Source organism: Phragmites australis, chromosome 1, assembly GCF_958298935.1.
Source record: "Phragmites australis chromosome 1, lpPhrAust1.1, whole genome shotgun sequence".
NCBI lineage: Eukaryota > Viridiplantae > Streptophyta > Magnoliopsida > Poales > Poaceae > Phragmites > Phragmites australis.
This window is the reverse complement of record NC_084921.1, coordinates 36,885,366-36,891,386: the sequence shown is the minus strand read 5'-3', so window position 1 is coordinate 36,891,386 and position 6,021 is coordinate 36,885,366.

Below are 6,021 nucleotides of genomic sequence, written 5' to 3'. Positions count from 1 at the left end.
GAGGAGCCTTCATGAAGCCATGGGAACCGAGCTCTTCCATAGCACTGCCTACCACCCTCAAACCGATAGTCAAATCGAGAGGGTGAATCAGGTTCTAGAAGATATGTTGCGAGCTTGTGCTCTCACATACGAGAAGAAGTGGGAAATTTGCTTGCCATTCTCTGAGTTCTCCTACAATAATAGTTATCAGTCGAGCATTGGAATGTCACCATTTGAACCTCTCTATAGTCCCCCATTTGGAGTGTTTATTCGTGAACAACAGGGATGCTGAACTGATGCGATGGCATGCCAAGGAGCGCAAGGATGATAGAATATTGAGACACCCCACTGGTTCTACGCAGTGGAGAAACATCGATAGAAAATACAAGGAACCCTTTGCAGAAGATGTGAGGAATATAAGATTTGGGTTGAGTACGAATGGGATGAATCCAGTCGGTAACACGAGAGTCACAGCACTTGGCATGTGGCTCTATGTATCTACAACCTTCCGCCTTGGTTGTGTATAAAGCAAAAGTACATTATGATACCGGTGTTGATACTAGGGTCGAGACAACCTAGCAACGATATCGATGTCTACTTGAAATCATTAGTGGAAGATCTTGTAATACTGTGAAACAATGGTGTGCAGGTATGGGATGCATACAAAAAGAGAATTTTACCCTACGTGCAATGCTGTTCATAACAATTCAAGATTGGTCATCCCTTGGTAACCTATCGGGTTATACTGTCAAAGGCTATTGTCCATGTGTGCATTGCTTGGATAAAATAGAGAGCTTGTGACTGAAAAACAGCCGAAAAATGGTGTACCTAGGTTACCGTAAATTTCTTCGCAAGGATCACCAGTACCGTAGCAATATGAGAGCTTTTGATTGGAAAGTTGAGACTCGATTACCTCCTAAGCATCGCACTGGGAGACAAGTATATTTGATGGTAAAGGGACTTTGGGTTATCCTTAGAAAGGGATGCGGGAGTACACCGGTTTCGAAAGCTAATCTTAGAGCTCCTATGTTCAGAAAGAAATTTATTTTTTATGACTTAGCTTATTGGTCGGATTTGGTGGTTTGACACGCAATCAATATCATGCACATTGAGAAGAACATATGTGATAGCTTGATTGGTACGTTACTAGACATACCTGGCAAAACAATGGATACACTCCAGGCACGGAAGGACCTGAAACGTTTGAAACTCAGACAGGATCTACATCCCAAAGATATGCAAGAAGGTGACAAATATCTTGGTCCCGCTAGCTATAGTCTGAGCAAGACAGAGAAAATTGCAATGTGCAAGTGCTTGCATTGAATCAAAGTTTCATTCGGTTACTCCACCAACATAAAGAGACTAGTAAATATGAAAGATTTGAAATTAACTGGTATGAAGTCTCATGATTATCATGTGATGATGACACAGATGCTTTCAATTGCAATTAGAGGTATTCTGTAGCTAAAGTTTTGAAACCCAATCATAAAATTGTGTTCATTCTTCAACCCGATATCACAAAAGACCATCGATCCGACCAAGCTAGATAAGCTACAGGAAGATGTGGTCGAGACTCGATCACAGTTTGAGGCATGTTTTCCTCCATCATTTTTTGATATCATGGTGCACCTCATTGTTCACATTGTGAAAGAGATACAAATTCTTGGCCATGTGTTTCTGTATCAGATGTACCCTTTCGAGAGGTTCATGGGAGTTCTAAAGAAATATGTTCGTAACCGAAATCGGCCAGAAGGCTACATGGCCAAAGGATGGGGAACCGAGGAGATCATTTATTTATGCGTTGACTACATGAATCTCAAATCGATGGGCGTGCCTATATCTCGCCATGAGGGGAGGCTACAAGGGAAAGGGACAATGGGTGCAAACTCATTCCGCACTAATGACCATGCTTCATTCATGCAAGCACATTTCATAGTTCTACAACAATCAGTTGTATGTCTAAGAACATCAGAAGATGTTACGCACCAAAAACCCGGGGAAGTCTGATGTTTGGATTGCGCGAGAGCATCGATATCATTTTGGCACCTGATTACATAGGCAGGTGATGGATAAGCAGATAGAGTGTGCTCAGTTAAATGTGTTGGCTCACGGACCGTCAACTATAATCCTTACATTCCAAATATATAACATAAATGGCTATACATTTTATACGAGAGCTCAGGATATAATAACTGTGCCAATCAAAATAGTGGCATCCGTATAGATGCCTATTACTACAATGGAAATAGGGAGACCTACTACAGATTCATAGAGGAGGTCTAGGAGCTCAATTATGGAGTGTTAAAGGTTCATCTTTTCCGGTTCCAATAGGTTAGAATTCCAAGGGGCATGAAGATCGACAAGTACGGATGACTACAGTTGACCAAAAACTTGTTGGATACATTGAAGAACCATCTGTACTTGCGAATTATGTTATGCAAGTCTTCTATGTAAAGGACCTAGACCCAGCTAATAAGGAGGAGCATAACGTGGTTCTTCAAGGAAAAAGAAGGATTGTCAGAGTGGAGAATGTCATTGATGAGGAAGACTACAATCAATTCGACGTGCTACATCTTTTCGAATAGGATATCAACCTAGGTCTCATGGAAGACATCGACGAACCTCCCTATGTACATCGTGATCATAATGAAGAGTGAATCGTTAAGATAAAGTAGCTAAATTATGTTAATTGTTATGTGTTACTATGCAATAATAAAGGTGTCTTTACTATTGATTTACATTACATATAGTTATGAGCATATTTCTTTTCAATTTTTAATGATAAATATATATCTATGAAATTAAGATATATAGGAAGTTCCAATTCTATTTTTAATTAATTAGCAAGCTCCAACAATATTTATTTTCCATTTCTATTGAATTACAAAAGTTAACCATGAAATTTAGGTATATACAAACTTAATTTTGGTATATAAAAAGTTTAAATTAAAATAAATATGTATTAGGATTGGAGGTCAAAAGAATGTAAATAAATGTAGATAGTACGATCACAATCGAATACACTTGAGTAGCGTGGCGGTTAGTTTGTTCGTCCTAGCTGGGGCCAGACGTCGCAAGTTCGACATTGTGCTCAGAACCAATTTTTTTTTTTTTTTTGCCTAGTAGTGCGCCTAGGGAGGTTTCACTGCCGACTAATTTCATAGCCTAGCAATGAATCCCCCCTTCACTGCCAGCACACATTTGAGTTGGCAGTGAAGGTTGTGGTTTTACTGTCAGCTAACGTTATGGGCCAGTAGTGAATCCCCCCTTCATTGCCGACACACAGGGTGTGCCAGTAGTGAAGGGCACCCCTATATAATCAATGCATTGCATTCTCCCTCCAGACTTAGAAAAATTTTCTTCTTCCGCCAAATTGCCTCCCACACACCATCCTCAAGCGCCGCCACGCTTTGTCCTCGCCCATGCTGCTGGAGGACCACGAGTCCGCACCGATGACCCCGAGCCCTCCGTCGAGACCCTCCCCGATGACATCGTCATCCTCCTCCCAGACACCGTTCTCGTCCTCCTCCCCGACACCAGCCCTGTCCTCATCCCTAACGCAACCATCGTCTTGCTCCTCGACGTCATTCCCGTCCTCCTCCCCGACGTTGGCCCAGTGCTCCACCCCGACATTGTCCCTATACCTCTCCCCTTGGCCTTCGCTGAGGAGCAGCACCCAGTCATCACCGTCTCCTCCCCCTCTATCGTTGTCATACACGTCAATGACCTTGTTGTCCTGTCCTCATCCGTCTCCTCCCCCTTGGTCTAGGTATGCTGCAATGTCCTTCTAATCTGAGATCGGGAATATATGCTATGCAAATTGATAAGAACAATTATGAGAGTACACAGATGCTATGCAAATTGATTTGATTTGATTTTCAAGTAAATTGAGAATGCTCAATGATGAACTGATAGTTTGAGATACGTTGAGATTTGACATATTTTCTGATTGGTGTGTTGGTTCTCCAGTGGGATTTTAGTCTTTTTGATCCTTGGTATATGTTAGTTTGAGATTGGGCATATTTTCTAATTGTCAATACTTGTTTTTGCATCCTTCTGTTCAGAACTTGCGCACTCTGATTTGGTATGGTAGCACTTTTCATGATGATGCTTTTAGAACTTTGTCAGGTTCTAATTACTAGTTGAGAGCTTAGAAATTTCCCCAATCGATGATGTATCCAATAGAACAATTAGGGGGCAAGACTTCTTTTATCCTGGGGACAATTGTTATACAATTTCTGAGAGCACTATTGTATATGTTTTGTTCCTGTTGTCTACTTCTTGAAGTGCACATGATGCTAGGATCTGTTTTTAATGCTTTCCCATTGTTTTGTTCCAAGATCATGTGTAATGAATTTTTATTTTGAGATGCTCGATGATGAATTGTTAATTTGAGATGATCGATAATGAACCATTTGTTTGAGATGCTCGATGATAAATTGTTAATTTGAGATGCTTGATGATGAACTGTTAGTTTGAAACCAGGCTTTGAGCTAGTAATGCAACAAAGATTGCACTGTATGTTGCCTTTGTCCAGCCTATATGTTATCCAAGATTTTACTATCTGCCGCCTTAGAGATGACGTACATGCTATGAGCTAGTAACTAAGATCACAAAGTAATGCTTATATGTCTCCTCTATTGTTCTACTCCCTTTCCCTCATGTTTGCCCTCTTCCCTGTTGTATTGTGTTGTGCTTTCTACCCACTCGGCTACTTCTCCAGCCACTCCCTCTGTTATGATCTCCTCTATTGTTTTGCTCCTCCCTCATGTCTGCCCTATTCCCTGTTGTGTTGTGTTGTGCTCTCTACCCACTTGGCTGCTTCTTCCTCTCCCTCTGATCTGATCTGCGATGCTCCCCTACACCACCTCTCTGCTCCCCCCTCTCCTGCGTTACCTTAGCCAGTTAGGTGACAGAGTGCACCCTAATTGTTAAATTATGTGCCTTTGTCTGGTTAATGATAATTTGAGCATGTCTAATTAGGGTGCAGGGCATAGTTGAGCCGTGGAGCCAACTAGATTTTCGGTTCTGAGGTAGTATTTCTTTTTACTCATGTTATGTGTTGTATTAAAAATTGCACTGTTCTCATACTTATTTTTCTTTTTGCAAATGATGAAATTGGAGACCATACATATGATTGCAAAGCTCGACTGAGATGGTTATTACACATGCATCTTGAACGTCTTTTCACTATCCTAATCAAGCTTGCAGTTGTATATAATTATCTCCATAATCTAATGCTATTACTGTTTTCATACATGTTTTACTTTTTGCAAGAAATTTGAATAGTTTTGTATTATTTAATTATGTACTATGAGTGTTGAATTATTTTTTATGTACTATGAGTTTTAATTATGTAATCACAATATTGTCCTCTTTTTATGGCAAAGGGGTTGTATTATTTAATTATGTGTCTTTGTCTAGTTAATGATAATTTGAATAGTTTTGTATTATTCAATTATGTATTATGAGTCGTGTACAGACACAAATAAATCATGATAATGTACTTTTTTGTTAAATGTGGTCATACTATCGACTCCCTCGCAGTTAGTTACAATATTTTGACAGTCTCTTTACCTCCTTCGTCGGCTTTCTCTCTATCTCCCTCCTTGGTTAGCTCTCTATCTGTATAATACTCAACCGATTGTCGCCATCGTATGTAGAACTTTCAGAAAGGGATGGCATCACCAACCGCTCATTGTGATTATACGGAAAACACTCAGGAAGGTGAATCCTCTGATCCGGCCCAAGTGTAGGAAGTAGATGTGCCACCATCAAACATTGAAGAAGGTAGCCTGAGTACCTACCACAACCTGGACCAAACAGACGCCAGTGGAGGCGATGAGGTATTTCATAAGTAGATAAATGCATCTGCTGTACATATGATTGTATAGGTTCTCAATACCTTTTTTTTACTTATTTGTAGATGCCTGAGCAATCCCAGAAGTGGCATTGTGTCTAAGGTCCCTCAAAGATGCCTATAGGACAATTTGTGATCACAGAGGTTTCACTAGTAGGGGAGCCAACTGCACTAGAGAGTGT